Source organism: Callithrix jacchus, chromosome 1 (assembly GCF_049354715.1).
Source record: "Callithrix jacchus isolate 240 chromosome 1, calJac240_pri, whole genome shotgun sequence".
Taxonomy (NCBI): domain Eukaryota; kingdom Metazoa; phylum Chordata; class Mammalia; order Primates; family Cebidae; genus Callithrix; species Callithrix jacchus.
The window spans coordinates 102886807-102904655 of record NC_133502.1 but is presented as its reverse complement, the minus strand read 5'-3'; the positions used below and the strand labels follow the sequence as shown (position 1 = coordinate 102904655).

Here is a 17849-nt window from a genome sequence, read left to right as displayed (position 1 = left end):
GGTGGCAGGTGATTGAATCATGGGGTAAATGTCCACCCTTGATGTTCTCGTGATAGTGAGTTTTCAAGATACCTGGTTGTTTGAAAAGGTGTGGCACTTCCCCTTTCATCCTCTGTCTCTCTCATGCCACCATGGTAAGACATCCCTTGCTTCCCCTTCCTTTTTCCCCATGATTTTAAGTTTCTTAAGGCTTCGTCAGCTATGAGGAACTGTGAGTCAATTAAACCTCTTTTCCTTATAAATTATCCAATCTCAGGTAGTTCTTTATAGCAGTGTGAAGCCAGACTAATACAATAGCCATAATGAGTTTAAAGTCTACAGAAGAAATTATCTTATGCTTTCCCATTTAATTTTTTGTTAAAATAATGAGTTTTTAAATGATAGACACTCTCCACAAAACTGCCATGCCATGTTACTATTTTCATTTTTCCATAGTACAATTTGTTTATGCCACTATTTATACTACATTTTTATATAATTTTGATTTTTACATTTGACTTTATAATAATCACATTTTCTCATGTATATTACCCTGGAATGACCTCTTATAATAGAGTGTAAAAGAAACTAGGAAAGAGTATAATAAAGATAGGCACAAATAAGTTTCTTTCCAAGAAAAATGAAGCAATGAAGTTAGTGTAGACTTTATTTTCCAGGAACTAGTAGCTTCCTCTCCCTTCTGTGTGGAGGAGCTAGGAGTGCTTGTCTTTCTTACACTCATTTTTCTCATTTTCTTAAAAGGTCCTAGATAGACTGGGCATGGTGGCTCATGCCTGTAATCCCAGTATTTTGGAAGGCTGAGGCAGGTGGATAAAAAGCCTGGAGTTCGAGACCAGCCTGGCCAATATAGTGAAACACCATCTCTACTAAAAATACAAAAAATAGCAAGGCATGGTGGTGGGTACCTGTACTCCCAGCTACTTGGGAGGCTGAGGCAGGAGAATTGCTTGACTGTAGGAAGCAGAAGTTGCAGTGAGCCAAGATCATGCCACTGCACTCTAGCCTGGGTGATAGAGTGGGGCTCCATCTCAAAAAAAAAAAAAGGCTACAGATATGAAAAAGACTTTGCCTTTATCAATAAAATTGTAAGCTCTGTGACTACTCAGAAAATGTAAGGCTTGTTTTAAACATATTGATATATTTAACAAACAGTAGTTTTTAGCTACGAAAACTAAAATGAATTAAAAACTATAGTCGTCCATGGTAACATAGAAGAACTATATGTCCTGTTTAGTAAAATATCGTTAGGACTTGTCTTTTGTTGATTCTCAGGAAAAGGACAGAAGAAGGTGAAGATCAGAATTTGTGAGTCAAGAAAGCACACACACAGACAAAAGCTTGGGAATTGAGAATTTGCCTGGGAGAAATCTAAACACTTATAATAAATTCTTAATTACTTAGCTTTTGTCTGTATTTGCTTTTCCTCTAAAACAAATGTTATTTACTCCAGAGATGGGCAGCTAGATTTGTGGAATATGTGTGAAGTGTTGCTTGAGTTGGAACTATTTTAGATCAAATAATATTATCACAGTATCTAGTGAACCAGTAGTCTTCTGAAATGGGGCAGGTGCTATGAATGGTTTTACCTTCATAATTTTCAAAAAAATCATAGAGTCATACCTGAAAGTGAGTCATCCTATTAATTTATAGATACGGTATTAAACATTATTAATTTATACGACAGAACTTTACCTGAAAGCATTTGGTTGAACATAATTGGTAGGCTGGCAGCAAAACTCAATGAAGAACTGTGCATATTGGCAGGAAGGATTTGAAGCAGAGAAAGAGTAGAGGTAATGGTATGTTACAGAAATAGACATAGCAGGAATTAGAAGCAGGTATTAGTCTATATGGGTTAATTTTGAGTATGTCTTGGAATACTTCAGTTGATTTGGAGCCTGTTAATTATACCAGGTAAGGGCTCTTGAGTTTGGGTCCATTGAAGCATTGAGGCAGATAAAGGCAGAAGGTCAGAGGAAGGAGAACAAGCAGTTGCCATTTCATTTATTATTTATTTTATTTTATTTTCTTGAGATGGAGGCTCTCTGTATTGCTAGGCTGGAGTGCGGTTGCACGATCCTGCCTCACTGCAACTTCCGTTTTCCGTTTTCAAGCAATTCTCCTGCCTCAGCCTCCCCAGTAGCTGGGGACTGCAGGCACACACTACCACGCCTGGCTAATTTTTTTTTTTTTTTTGTATTTTTAGTAGAGACAGGGTTTCACCATGTTGGCCAGAATGGTCTCTATCTCTTGACCTCGTGATCTGCCTGCCTCAGCCTCCCAAAGTCCTGGGATTACAGGCGTGAGCCACTGCGGTCGGCCCTTGTTTATTTATATGACATCTTTTTACTGGGAGCTTATTGCAGTTAACGCTGTACATTGAAATGTTGAGAAATATATGCCTAGCCTTCGTATAGTCTCAGCAAGAAAGAGAAGGTACGCTCAAAATGAAAATTTGAGTAGAGCTTCTTTGAGAAGAATTATTTACATAGGTTTGGGCAGGATTTCAGGAAACCAGTAAGGGACGGTGCTGGGGTTTTTTTTTTTTTTTTTTTTTTTTTTTTTTTGGGACGGAGTTTCGCTCTTGTTACCCAGGCTGGAGTGAAATGGCGCGATCTCGGCTCACTGCAACCTCCGCCTCCTGGGTTCAGGCAATTCTCTTGCCTCAGCCTCCTGAGTAGCTGGGATTACAGGCACGCGCCACCGTGCCCAGCTAATTGTTTTTTTTTTTGTATTTTTAGTAGAGACGGGGTTTCACCATGTTGACCAGGATGGTCTCAATCTCTTGACCTCGTGATCCACCCGCCTCGGCCTCCCAAAGTGCTGAAATTCCAGGCGTGAGCCACCGTGCCCGGACAGTGCTGGGTTCTAAGGCGGTTACAGTGGAAAACAGTTACGAGGGAAAGTAACTGCCGTGAGAAAGTGACAGAAACGGAGGCATTAGATACCAGTGTGCCATCCAACAAGGATAACCCACTACAACTAGGACAATGATCTCCATCTCACTATCTCCTTGTCCTCTAGTCTGGGAACGCCTCACATTGATCACACCCTAATGGAAGCCAGAGGGCAACGAAGCCTGTTGATGGAGCGCTGTGAGTCAGCAGCCTCCGGGCAGAGAGAAGGTGGACGGTGGATAAAGGTAAGTGGCAAATGCAACATAACCAGCAGAGCTTCTCTCCTCACGAAGCTTTCATTTTAGGGCAGTGGTTTTATTTAGGGCAGTGAGGGAGATATTGCTCCCTCAGGGAACATTTGGCAATGTTTAGTGATATTTTTTTAAACTGTCACAACTCGAGGGAGGGGCCCTACTGGCATTTTGTGTATAGAGGCCAGAGACTATATGGCCCACAAAGCTGAAAATATTTACTATCTGGCTCTTTACAGAATATGTTTTCAGATCCTTACTCTAGGGGGATTAAGTACTGCTTGCCCCATGGACATGAGCTATCATGGGTTCCTTCAACAGTTTTCTGAAGATATTGTAGAAACTCTCTTCAGATATTTTGAGTCCTCATCCCACTTTCTAAAAGTGCACTTATCCTATATTCTAAACTAGCTCCCAGAACCTCAACTCTCTTTTCAGTCTGTCTTAATAAGAGATTCTTAATGGAAGTCTCTTACTCTACTAACCTCTCCGGTTCTTAGTTAACAAAATACTCATGACTCTGCCACAGCTATTTGGAATTGTGATGCTGTAATCTTAGGCTTTGTCAGTACAGGATTGGTCCTAGATCCACCTTCTTCCCACTTAGCTGAAATTATATGCTACCTGGTGGGATTCCTCAGAGGCTCACCGCTTTTGCCCTGAAACAAGTCCTCACACTGAAAGGCTGAAGTACAATACAATATCTAGAGTTATAGAGGACTTGCGGAGTTCCACGTATTGTTATAAAAAATATTAAACAGATTATCTCATTTAGTCCTCACTCTGATAATCCACATTTTATAAGTTAGGATTTTGAGGATTAACAGAGGCAGCACCTTCTGTAGAGCCATTTCCTTAACTTCCTCCTCACTATGAGCTGATACTTAGCATTCTAGATACAGTCCCAAAACCACAATCTCCACTTGATTTAAAGATAAAGAACAGAATTGAATGGGAGAAGCAATAAGATCTCAGTAACACTAGGATTCTGGTCCTTGGAGGGCTTAATTCTCATGTCTACAAGTATAGATATCCAGAAAATTCATCTGGACTGCAGGTTAAGGGTGGAGCACCAAGAAGGCCCTAAAAACTGAGGCAAATTTTCTCTCAGAAAGATTTTTACACGCTTTTGGAAAAATCAGACAAAACAAAACACCACAACAGTGTAGCTAGCTTAGAGCTCAGAGGTTGAAGAATACAGGCATACCTTGGAGATTGATTCTAAACTACCACAGTAAAGCATATTATATAAATATTTGATTTCTCAGTGCATATAAAAATTGTTTACACTATGCTTTAGTTTATTAAATGTGCAATAGCATTATGTTTAAAAATGCAATGTACATATACTGTAATTAAAAACGACTTCATTGCAAAAAAAATGCTGACAAGCATTTGAGCCTTCAGTGAATTGTAATATTTTTGCTCATGGAGGATTTTGCCTTGATGTTGATGGGTGGTGATTGATCAGATTGGTGGTTATTGAAGGCTGGGGTGGCTGTGGAAATGTCTTAAGAGAACAATAAAGTTTACCATCTAGATTCACTCTTTCTTTTATGAAAGGTTTCTCTGTAGTATGCAATGCTGTTTGATGGCATTTTGCCCACAGTAGAACTTCTTTCAAAATTGGAGTCAATCCTCTCAAACCCTGACACTGCTTTATTAACTAAGCTTATGTAATGTTCTAATTCTTTTGTCATTATTTAAGCAGTGTTCACAACATCTTCACCGGGGGAAGATTCCACCAGAAGAAATCACTTTCTTTGCTCATTCATAAGAAGCAATTCTTATCCACTCAAGTTTTATCATGAAATTGCAGCACATCTTTAGGCTCAACTTCCAATTCCATTTCTCTTGATATTTGTACCTCATCTGCAGTTACTTCCTCCACTGAAGTCTTGAAACCCTCAAAGTCATCTATGATTGCTGGAATCTTCTTCCAAACTTCTGTTCATTTTGGTATTTTGACCTCTTACCATAATTCACAAATGTTCTTAATGACATCTAGAATGGTGAGTCTTTTGTAGGAGGTTTTCAACTTATTTTGCCTACGTACATCAGAGGAATCATTACCTGTGGCAGTTATAGCTTTAAGAAATGTATTTCTTAAATAATGATACTTGAAAGTTGCAATTACTTCTTTTTCCATGGGCTGTAGAATGGACATGGTGCCAGTAGGCATGAAACAACATTAATCTCCCTGTATATCTCCATTAGAGCTCCTGAATGACTAGATTCACTGTCAATAGTTTAGCATTTTAAAAGAAATATTTTTTTTTTGAGGAGTAGGTCTCCCCAGTGGGCCTAAAATATTCAGGAAACTATACTGTAAATAGATATGCTATCATCTTGGCCTTATTCCATTTATAAGGGCACATAGTAGATTTAGCATCATTCTTAAGGGCTCAAGGAGTTTTGGAATGATAAATGAGTATTGGCTTCAGCTTGAAGTCAACAACTGCATTAGTCCCTAACAGGAGAATCACTGTCTTTTAAAGTTTTGAAGCCAGGCACTGACTTCTCCTCTTTGGCTATGAAAGTCCTAGATAGCATCTTCTTCCAATAGAAAGCTATTTTATCTAAACTGAAAATCTGTTATTTAGTGTAGTCACCTTCATCAATTATCTTAGTTAGATCTTCTGAAGAACTTGCTGCAGTTTCTATACCAGCACTTGTTGGTTCACTTGCACTTTGATGTTATGAAGATGCATTATTTCCTTAAAGCCATGAACCAAGCAGTGCTAGATTCAAACTCTTCTCCTGAAGCTTCTTCACTTCTCTGTCTTCACAGCATCGAAGACAGTTAGGGCCTTGTTGTAGACTAAGCTTTGGGTTAGGGGAATGTTGTAGCTGGTTTGATCTATACAGACTACTAAAACTTGCTCCGTATCAGCAATAAGGCTGCTTCACTTTCTTTTCATTGGTATGTTCACTAGAGTAGCACTTTTAATTTTTTTCAAGAACATTTCCTTTGCATTCACTACTTGCCTAACTGCTTGGTGTAAAAGGCTTAGCTTTTGGCTTATTTCAGTTTTTGACATGTCTTCCTCCCTAAGCTTAATCCTTTCTAGCTATTGATTTAAATGTTATTTTAAATAGATGTCTGTTTTAAAATGAAAAAATACATGAAAATATTTTTAGAGAGCTCTGTTCTAGGTTCTGAAACTTCTGCATGTCATATATTTGGTACACAACATCAGCCCCAAGAAAGAAAAGCACATAAATGAAATAAGCCAGATAAAAAAAGGTTCAGACTAGACTAATTCCTATAGGATTTTCTACACCTTTCTTGTCAAGCTGAAGCTTCCAGATCCTAGGACAGTAACACACATTTCTCTTGTCCTGACAATAAACAGCATGTCTCTTCTCTTGGTCATAAGAAGTTCTAGAGTGATATTTACATGATAATAATGTCTGGTGAAGAGTGGGCACAGCAGGCATGTTCACATGACCAAATTGTATTGATCAGATTTTAATCCAATACCTTGCTCTACTATTAAATAGCAAATACATGATGTATTTGCTTTCTAGACATATTCCAGGAAGGCTAGAGAAGCTGGATTCTTATTCATAGGAATCTACTGAATTCATATTGAATTCATACTCAATAATCCACTGGTAAATTTCTTTTTTTTTTTTTTTTTTTTTTTTTTTTTTATTTATTTATTCATTTTTATTATTTATGTCCTTCAAGAAGTGTTACAGGTTGTTGTTTTATTTATTTTTTTTTTTTTTTTAATTTTTTATTGGATTATAGGTTTTGGGGTACATGAGCAGAGCATGCAAGACAGTTGCGTAGGTACACACATGGCAGTGTGCTTTGCTTTTCTTCTCCCCTTCACCCACATTTGTCATTTCTCCCCAGGCTATCCCTCCCCACCTCCCCCTCCCACTGGCCCTCCCCTTTTCCCCCCAATAGACCCCAGTGTTTAGTACTCCCCTTTCTGTGTCCATGTGTTCTCATTTTTCATCACCCACCTATGAGTGAGAATATGCGGTGTTTCATTTTCTGTTCTTGTGTCAGTTTGCTGAGGATGATGTTCTCCAGATTCATCCATGTCCCTACAAACGACACGAACTCATCATTTCTGATTGCTGCATAATATTCCATGGTGTATATGTGCCACATTTTTCCAATCCAGTCTATTATCAATGGGCATTTGGGCTGATTCCAGGTCTTTGCTATTGTAAACAGTGCTGCAATGAACATTCGTGTACATGTGTCCTTATAGTAGAACGATTTATAGTCTTTTGGATATATACCCAGTAATGGGATTGCTGGGTCAAATGGAATTTCTATTTCTAAGGCCTTGAGGAATCGCCACACTGTCTTCCACAATGGTTGAACTAATTTACACTCCCACCAACAGTGTAAAAGTGTTCCTTTTTCTCCACATCCTCTCCAGCATCTGTTGTCTCCAGATTTTTTAATGATCGCCATTCTAACTGGCGTGAGATGGTATCTCAATGTGGTTTTGATTTGCATCTCTCTGATGACCAGTGACGATGAGCATTTTTTCATATGATTGTTGGCCTCATATATGTCTTCTTTCGTAAAGTATCTGTTCATATCCTTTGCCCACTTTTGAATGGGCTTGTTTGTTTTTTTCCTGTAAATCTGCTTGAGTTGTTTGTAAATTCTGGATATCAGCCCTTTGTCAGATGGGTAGACTGCGAAAATTTTTTCCCATTCTGTTGGTTGCCGATCCACTCTAGTGACTGTTTCTTTTGCCGTGCAGAAGCTGTGGAGTTTCATTAGGTCCCATTTGTCTATTTTGGCTTTTGTTGCCAATGCTCTTGGTGTTTTGTTCATGAAGTCCTTGCCTACTCCTATGTCCTGGATAGTTTTGCCTAGATTTCCTTCTAGGGTTTTTATGGTGCCAGGTCTTATGTTTAAGTCTTTAATCCATCTGGAGTTAATTTTAGTGTAAGGTGTCAGGGAGGGGTCCAGTTTCTGCTTTCTGCACATGGCTAGCCAGTTTTCCCAACACCATTTGTTAAACATGGAATCCTTGCCCCACTGCTTGTTTTTGTCAGGTTTATCAAAGATTGTATAGTTGTATGTATGTTGTGTTGCCTCCGGTGCCTCTGTTTTGTTCCATTGGTCTATATCTCTGTTTTGGTACCAGTACCATGCTGTTTTGATTACTGTAGCCTTGTAGTATAGTTTGAAATCCGGTAGTGTGATGCCCCCCGCTGTGTTCTTTTTGCTTAGAATTGACTTGGCTATGCGGGCTCTCTTTTGGTTCCATATGAAGTTCATGGTTGTTTTTTCCAGTTCTGTGAAGAAAGTCAATGGTAGCTTGATGGGGATAGCGTTGATTCTGTAAATTACTTTGGGCAGTATAGCCATTTTCACAATATTAATTCTTCCTAACCATGAACATGGAATGTTTCTCCATCTGTTTGTGTCCTCTCTGATTTCGTTGAGCAGTGGTTTGTAGTTCTCCTTGAAGAGGTCCCTTACGTTCCTTGTGAGTTGTATTCCAAGGTATTTTATTCTTTTTGTAGCAATTGCGAATGGCAGTTCGCTCTTGATTTGGCTTTCTTTAAGTCTGTTATTGGTGTATAGGAATGCTTGTGATTTTTGCACATTGATTTTATATCCTGAGACTTTGCTGAAGTTGTTTATCAGTTTCAGGAGTTTTTGGGCTGAGGCGATGGGGTCTTCTAGGTATACTATCATGTCGTCTGCAAATAGAGACAATTTGGCTTCCACCTTTCCTATTTGAATACCCTTTATTTCTTTTTCTTGCCTGATTGCTCTGGCTAGAACTTCCAGTACTATATTGAATAGGAGTGGTGAGAGAGGGCATCCTTGTCTAGTACCAGATTTCAAAGGGAATGCTTCCAGTTTTTGCCCATTCAGTATGATATTGGCTGTTGGTTTGTCATAAATAGCTTTTATTACTTTGAGATACGTTCCATCGATACCGAGTTTATTGAGGGTTTTTAGCATAAAGGGCTGTTGAATTTTGTCAAATGCCTTCTCTGCGTCAATTGAGATAATCATGTGGTTTTTGTTTTTGGTTCTGTTTATGTGGTGAATTACGTTGATAGACTTGCGTATGTTGAACCAGCCTTGCATCCCTGGGATGAATCCTACTTGATCATGATGAATAAGTTTTTTGATTTGCTGTTGCAATCGGCTTGCCAATATTTTATTGAAGATTTTTGCATCTATGTTCATCATGGATATTGGCCTGAAGTTTTCTTTTCTTGTTGGGTCTCTGCCGGGTTTTGGTATCAGGATGATGTTGGTCTCATAAAATGATTTGGGAAGGATTCCCTCTTTTTGGATTGTTTGAAATAGTTTTAGAAGGAATGGTACCAGCTCCTCCTTGTGTGTCTGGTAGAATTCGGCTGTGAACCCATCTGGACCTGGGCTTTTTTTGTGAGGTAGGCTCTTAATTGCTGCCTCAACTTCAGACCTTGTTATTGGTCTATTCATAGTTTCAGCTTCCTCCTGGTTTAGGCTTGGGAGGATGCAGGAGTCCAGGAATTTATCCATTTCTTCCAGGTTTAGTAGTTTATGTGCATAGAGTTGTTTGTAATATTCTCTGATGATGGTTTGAATTTCTGTGGAATCTGTGGTGATTTCCCCTTTATCATTTTTTATTGCATCTATTTGGTTGTTCTCTCTTTTATTTTTAATCAATCTGGCTAGTGGTCTGTCTATTTTGTTGATCTTTTCAAAAAACCAGCTCTTGGATTTATTGATTTTTTGAAGGGTTTTTCGTGTCTCAATCTCCTTCAGCTCAGCTCTGATCTTAGTAATTTCTTGTCTTCTGCTGGGTTTTGAGTTTTTTTGATCTTGCTCCTCTAGCTCTTTCAATTTTGACGATAGGGTGTCAATTTTGGATCTCTCCATTCTCCTCATATGGGCACTTATTGCTATATACTTTCCTCTAGAGACTGCTTTAAATGTGTCCCAGAGGTTCTGGCACGTTGTGTCTTCATTCTCATTGGTTTCGAAGAACTTCTTTATTTCTGCCTTCATTTCGTTGTTTACCCAGTCAACATTCAAGAGCCAGTTGTTCAGTTTCCATGAAGCTGTGCGGTTCTGGGTCGGTTTCTGAATTCTGAGTTCTAACTTGATTGCACTATGGTCTGAGAGGCTGTTTGTTATGATTTCAGTTGTTTTGCATTTGTTGAGCAGTGCTTTACTTCCAATTATGTGGTCAATTTTAGAGTAGGTGTGATGTGGTGCTGAGAAGAATGTGTATTCTGTGGATTTGGGGTGGAGAGTTCTGTAAATGTCCACCAGGTTTGCTTGCTCCAGGTCTGAGTTCAAGCCCTGGGTATCCTTGTTGATTTTCTGTCTGGTTGATCTGTCTAGTATTGACAGTGGAGTGTTAAAGTCTCCCACTATTATTGTGTGGGAGTCTAAGTCCTTCTGTAAGTCATTAAGAACTTGCCTTATGTATCTGGGTGCTCCTGTGTTGGGTCCATATATGTTTAGGATCGTTAGCTCTTCTTGTTGTATCGATCCTTTTACCATTATGTAATGGCCTTCTTTGTCTCTTTTGATCTTTGTTGCTTTAAAGTCTATTTTATCAGAGATGAGAATTGCAACTCCTGCTTTTTTTTGCTTTCCATTAGCTTGGTAAATCTTCCTCCATCCCTTTATTTTGAGCCTTTGTGTATCCTTGCATGTGAGATGGGTTTCCTGGATACAGCACACTGATGGGTTTTGGATTTTTATCCAATTTGCCAGTCTGTGTCTTTTGATTGGTGCATTTAGTCCATTTACATTTAGGGTTAATATTGTTATGTGTGAATTTGATACTGCCATTTTGATTCTAAGTGGCTGTTTTGCCTGTTAGTTGTTGTAGATTCTTCATTATGTTGAAGCTCTTTAGCATTCAGTGTGATTTTGGAATGGCTGGTACTGATTGATCCTTTCTATGTGTAGTGCCTCTTTTAGGAGCTCTTGTAAAGCAGGCCTGGTGGTGACAAACTCTCTGAGTACTTGCTTGTTCGCAAAGGATTTTATTCTTCCTTCACTTCTGAAGCTCAGTTTGGCTGGATATGAAATTCTGGGTTGAAAGTTCTTTTCTTTAAGAATGTTGAATATTGGCCCCCACTCTCTTCTGGCTTGTAGTGTTTCTGCCGAGAGATCTGCTGTGAGTCTGATGGGCTTCCCTTTGTGGGTGACCCGACCTTTCTCTCTGGCTGCCCTTAGTATTGTCTCCTTTATTTCAACCCTGTTGAATCTGACGATTATGTGCCTTGGGGTTGCTCTTCTTGAGGAATATCTTTGTGGTGTTCTCTGTATTTCCTGCAATTGAGTGTTGGCTTGTCTTGCTAGGTGGGGGAAATTTTCCTGGATGATGTCCTGAAGAGTATTTTCCAGCTGGGATTCATTCTCTTCGTCCCCTTCTGGTACACCTATCAAACGTAGGTTAGGTCTTTTCACATAGTCCCACATTTCTTGGAGACTTTGTTCATTCCTTTTTGCGCTTTTTTCTCTGATCTTGGTTTCTCGTTTTATTTCATTGAGTTGGTCTTCGACTTCAGATATTCTTTCTTCTGCTTGGTCAATTCGGCTATTGAAACTTGCGTTTGCTTCGCGAAGTTCTCGTATTGTGTTTTTCAGCTCCTTTAATTCATTCATATTCCTCTCTAAGGTATCCATTCTTGTTATCATTTCCTCGAATCTTTTTTCAAATCTTTTTTCAAGGTTCTTAGTTTCTTTGCATTGATTTAATACATGATCTTTTAGCTCACAAAAGTTTCTCATTATCCATCTTCTGAAGTCTAATTCCGTCATTTTGTCACAGTCATTCTCCGTCCAGCTTTGTTCCCTTGCTGGTGAGGAGTTTTGGTCCTTTCTAGGAGGCGATGTGTTCTGGTTTCGGGTGTTTTCCTCCTTTTTGCGCTGGTTTCTTCCCATCTTTGTGGATTTGTCTGCTGGTCGTCTGCGTAGTTGCTGACTTTTCGTTTGGGTCTCTGAGTGGACACCCAAAATGTTGATGATGAAGTATTTCTGTTGCTTGGTTTTCCTTCTACCAGTCTAGCCCCTTCGCTGTACGACTGTTGAGGTCCGCTCCAGACCCTGCTTGTCTGGGGTGCACCTCTAGTAGCCGTGGCACAGCGAGGGATGCTACCAGTTTCTTTTTCTGCTCTCTTTGTCCCAGGATGATGCCTGCCTAATGACAGTCTTTTGGATATAGAGGGGTCAGGGAGCTGCTTGAGGAGACAGTTTGTACTTTATAGGGGTTTAATTGCTGAGCTGTGCACTCTGTTGTTCATTCAGGGCTGTTAGGCTACTATGTTTGATTCAGCGGCAACACAGCTCATTAAACAACCCTTTTTTTTTTCTCAAATGCTCTGTGTTGAGGGGTTTGGGCTTTATTTTTGGATGTCCGATCAGGTGTCCTGCCCAGCTCAAAGGCAGACTAGCCACTGTTTGGCTGCCGAGGCTCCGCCCTGCTGTTGTGTGATTCCGCTGTTCCTGCGGGCTCTGCTGTGGTCTCCGCCATGCCCTGCGGCGGAGTCTCTTCGTTGTAGCGTGTTGCCTCAGCAACGGCAGGCTGCGTCAGCAGTGGGCGTGTATCTCAGTAGGGACGGGTTGCCTCGGCAACGGCTGGCTGCGTCAGCAGTGGGCGTGTATCTCAGTTGGAGCGGGTTGCCTCGGCAACGACTGGCTGCGTCAGCAGTGGGCGTGTATCTCAGTTGGGGCGGGTTGCCTCGGCAACGGCTGGCTGCCTCAGCAGTGGGCGTTTATATCAGTTGGGGCAGGTTGCCTCTGTAGTGGTGGACGCCCCTCCCCCACAGAGCGTCTCGGACCGTCTGCCCGGGATAGTTTGAAATCACGGTTTTGTTCGTCCCACTGGGTATCCCAACCGATCTGTCCCTGCAAACCCCTGGGCTGGGCTACTGTGCAAGTCTCGTTCAGTCTCAAGTCCAGCCCTCTCAAGTCTCAGGTTGCCGGTTCAACAAGGCACCCGGACAAGCGCGCCCTGTGGGGATTGCTGGGTAGGGCCGGCCGCCGCCGCCCCGGCTGCCGGCTTCGCCAGGCAGACCTACTGCCTGGCGTCCCGTGTCTTTTTATACTTGGGAGTTTCCCCGTTCTGTGGGCAACAAAGATCAGTCTGGAAATGCAGCACTGACTCACCGTTTGCGAATTCAACGCGGGCTCCAATCCTGGGTTGTTCTCACAGCGCCATCTTGAGTCCCCTCGGTAAATTTCTTTTAGGGTAGACCAAAATGGATCTAGAATATGATCTTTATATATCAAATCCTTCACACAAGACAAGAAAGAACATCTGAGCTGCAAGTCTTCATTAAAGAGAAATGTGTTACGATGCTGTGTGACAATTGCTGGTCCCTGCCCTATATCTTCATACAGGACTGGAGCCCAATGTGGGCCACAGACAACTTGTGAGTTGTGGTAAAGGCCTCCTCCTAGGTGTGCATGTGCTTATTACACATATATCACCTTGCTAAGTTCCCTATGGGCTATAGGAAAGAATGAGGAAACCCAGTGTCTCCATGATAAGGAGGCACACAGGCCAGAGCATGAGTTGTGGAATCACACAGCCTGAGTTCAAAGCCTGGTTGGGCCATGGTCGCCTGAATGACCTGGGGAAGAGTCTCAGGCTTACATATTGTTTCAACAAATGTATAAAATGAGGAGACCCTGCCTGCCAAGAAGGGGTGTGGTAAGGGCGGCATCCAGTCAGGTCAGGGCACCATGTCCTCTCCTTGGAAATAAGCCCGGCTGTGCTGATGACCCTGGTAGCCAGGGTGGTTATGAGAGACTGGGCCTGGCTCCAGGTGGTGCAGAGTCACTGGAGAGGCCCAGGAGGAGCCTTGCGGGATCTGGGTGGTCCTGTGCTTGGCTTCCAGCAGGCTCTGCTCCTGTGACCTGGGAGACAGGGCCAGCCAAGACAGGGCTACTGTATACCAAATCAGCTGCAGGGCCAGGCACTAGGTGGGAAGGGCTCTGGTGGAAAAAGCCCCACAGCCCGACAGAGGGGCCCATCCAGTGCCACCTACCTACCCCAGAAGCAGGACATCCCCAGGACTACAGAGTCTCGCTGGGCCCAGAAAGGGGCCTGGCCCTTAGTCTGCTGATGCCTGTTTTAGGTGCCCTTACTTGGCCCATATGCTCCCTGTTGCCTTCCTTTGTCAGGAGCCGCATGGGGACGTTACAAGCCTCCACTGCCAGTGGGCGCCTGGCCACTGAGGAGAGGTGACAGAGGAGTGTTGCCTCCACTTCTGTCCTTCTTCTCAGTATCACTGGTGATACTGAGAATATCACCTAATTCTACCTGGTTGTGAAACAAGAACCTGGACATAGCTGAGCTAAGGAGAAAAAAGACTCATTTTGATGGCACATATAGGGTTATCTGGAGGGTGAGTAAATGTGAACCCAGACCCTCTTTAACTTTTGTTTCCAAGACTTCTAGTTTTCAGACTTTTTCTGAAGGCAAATGAAGCGCCAAACCTCTGGTGAGCCAATTAAGAATGAATGATGCAGCTACAGAGGACAGACTGCAGCCCTGCCGTCTCCCTCTTTTGAGTGAAAAGATTGTTGGCTTTGTTTCCCTTCACGGAGGTCTAGCCATTGTGTGAGACTGGAATAGTGTCCTAGGAAAACTAAACACATCTGGCCAAGGCTGCTTCCTGGCTCTGTCCCTGACCACCCATTATCACAGACTTTTCTATGGTACTTTCTCCTTTCATGGTTTGAAATAATTCGTATCTCTTCTTTATAATGTTAAGAGTGTTGCTGCAGACTGCAGAGATATTGCTAGGTAGAATGAGCATTTGGTCCAGCCATCAGATACACAATTCAGAACAATGCAATTTTCATTTATTTTTCGAGGTGCATCGACCACCCCACTCCAATGACTGTAGGCATGTGGCAAACAGAGGGTTGCAGGGCAGGTCCCTGCTCTCCCAATCCCTCCTGGCTGTGGCACATGGCTATGTACACTACACGCATGTGCTGTGTCCAATGGCCATGTAGGGTAGGGATGAGCCATGGCCGCTGCATGGGCGCCAAGGTGGTCTTGGGGGCCAGGGGCCCTGTGTGGCCACCTGGCCAGTGTTTTTCACTCACCACAGCAATTAAGAGTCTTTTCCTTGTTGAAGGAACTCATTTACATAGAGCAAGAGGTTTCCTCCCACCTCAAGCACCCTCCTCCACCTGCACTTAAGATTTTTTTTTTTTCTTTTCTCCACCACATCAGGTGTTAACACAGCCCTGCAAATACAGGGATCTTTTCTATGCAAGAGTTTTTTTCTTTTTCCTTTTGAAAGGCATTTTACTAGGTCAGGACCCCAATTTGCGGGACTCCCTTTTCTCACCCTTGGTTGAGGAGGACCCAGCTCCACAGCTTTACCTTAGCATTCAACTTATGATAAGGAAGAAGTGGAAGCATGACCCTGCCAGTTGCTGGCTTCCAATTTGTCAAGGATCACATAGGACTTAATTGAATGAATCCAGGCACCCTTGAGACACCTTTTTTTTTTTTGAGACGGAGTTTCACTCTCGTTACCCAGACTGGAGTGCAATGGTGCTATCTCGGCTCACTGCAACCTCCGCCTCCTGGGTCCAGGCAATTCTCCTGCCTCAGCCTCCCGAGTAGCTGGGATCACAGGGATGCGCCACTATGCCCAGCCAAATTTTTGTATTTTTAGTAGAGATGGGGTTTCACCATGTTGACCAGGATGGTCTCGATCTCTTGACCTCGTGATCCACCTGCCTCGGCCTCCCAAAGTGCTGGGATTACAGGCTTGAGCCACCGCGCCCGGCCGAGACACCTTTTTGTCCCAAACTCAATTCCAAGTTGCGGGTTAAAGCCCTAGAAAGGAAAACTGGATCTGACTGTTAAGCTGGCTGTCCCAAGCCCCAAGCTAGTTCTCTAATCTCTGAATGCCAGGATGCCCACTGCTATTTACAGGTGCTAGTTTCCTCCTTGCCCGTTTCCACAATGGGCCCTTATTTTTCCCCATTGTGTGTATTAAAACCTTGTTCTTACTATTGTGCCTCTGCTCATGTGTCTTTGCTCTTTAAATCAACTGTGGAAAAAGAACTTGCATGCATCGGGGGTGATGTATTGCAACAGACTTTGTGCAAAACTTTCTGCATCCCAGGGAATAGGATCTGGAAGCAACCACCCTTTCTGACTTCACATGCAGAAACCTCTGTGTGAAGTTTGAGCAACAGGGATGGCAACTCAGTTGGACATGACTTTCATACTGGAGAGATATCAAGTGGCCTGTCCTTGCCTCTACCCTCTGCTCTTCTCTCCAGCCATTCTGACTTAATTGGAATTGATACCCACTCGTCATCTGGCTTGGGTAAACAAACATGTGGGATACTGCACTTTCTGGATTTTATATTAAAAACTGTTTAAATGTCTTTTATGTGTGTCTTTTAGTTTAATTTAGACTTAGGCATGTCATCCTTACATATTTCTGATTCACTCAGAGAAGTTGGGCTTGGCATCCAGTTTCTTTCATGTAGAGGAACCAAGAAAGGAAGCACTCATGCCTACTCTGTAATGACTGAAAATGTGTGTTTTCTTAAAATTCATCATGTTGCTTAAAATGATCAGAAAAGATTCTCTTGAGTAACTGCTCTGGCTCTAGTCTAAATCACTAAGACATCCAATCACATGAGTTACATTTACACCCAGATCTGGCTGACTCTAGCATTCTGCTAGGTCTCCACTAGACTGAATTGCTGAAAATATTTCTAAAGTATTTCACAACCCAGGAGAACCACCTCAAGGTGGGGAAAGGAGAAAAGTACAAGCATTCCCCCTTCAGCTTCTAGCATATTAAACATTTGCTAGTGATGACTTTACAATCAACTCTGTGCTAGGTCCTGGATATACAGAGTTGAGACATCTCTTGTCCCAGAAAATTTACATTGTAGTGAAGAAGGCAGATGACTAGACCAAAAATTCAAGTGGCTAGGTAGGCGCTGAGATAATGGGAGCAGGTAAGAAGAACTACTTCTGGGAGAAATGAAACATGAACTGGGAGGAAAGGGAATAGTTAAGTGTAGAAGGACTACTTCCAAGTCAAAGCAATAGCACTGAAAAGTTAGGGAAAGAAAGGAGATGAACAGTCAATGGGACACCAGACAGGTGGTCAGGTGTGGCTGAGGAGTGAAACCAAAGCTGGGAGGTGCACCTGCAGGGTTCAACAGGGTGGAATGAACACAAACTTAAACACTGCAGTGGGGCATCTGTTTATTATTCTGAAAGTATGAGAAGTCATAAAGGGATTGTAAGCAAAGATATGATAAGATTACATGCGGATTTTAGAAACCCCTCTGTGACTGTGTGAGAAAGAAGTAAATGATGCTGGGGCAGAGGCAAGGAAGCTTAGTGGCACTGCAGTGAGCCAAGCAAAGATGAAGCAATGAGCTCCTGGTTAAAGGAGCTGACAGCAGAGATGGTGAGGAGGTCAGAGAAGAGGGACGTGAAATGGGTGACAGCAATGGGCCCAGGCCTATCCTTGTCATCTGGCTTGAGTTAATGAACATGAGTGATTTTGGCAAAAATGTAAGTTCTACTTTTCATAGTGTGAGCTGACAGTGGAAGTTCCAGATACTATTTGGAAAGCAGTTCATTCACTCTATCAATTTAACATATCTGTCAAGCATCTGGCCTGTGCTACTATTGTAGGTAGTAGTGTCAATTACAAGAAAGGAAAAATTTCTGACTTTGTGGCC

At 42.2% G+C, this 17849-nt stretch overlaps 1 long non-coding RNA gene across 2 annotated transcripts in view; it reads left to right on the top strand.

Moving 5' to 3' along the window:
- Positions 1-2895: 2895 nt before the first annotated feature.
- Positions 2896-17849, top strand: part of LOC118154517 (uncharacterized) — a 74855-nt gene continuing 59901 nt past the window's right edge. For both annotated transcript variants that reach the window (XR_004744507.3, XR_004744512.3), the window contains exon 1: positions 2896-3142. This is a non-coding gene — a long non-coding RNA (uncharacterized LOC118154517). The remainder of the gene's footprint in view (positions 3143-17849) is intronic.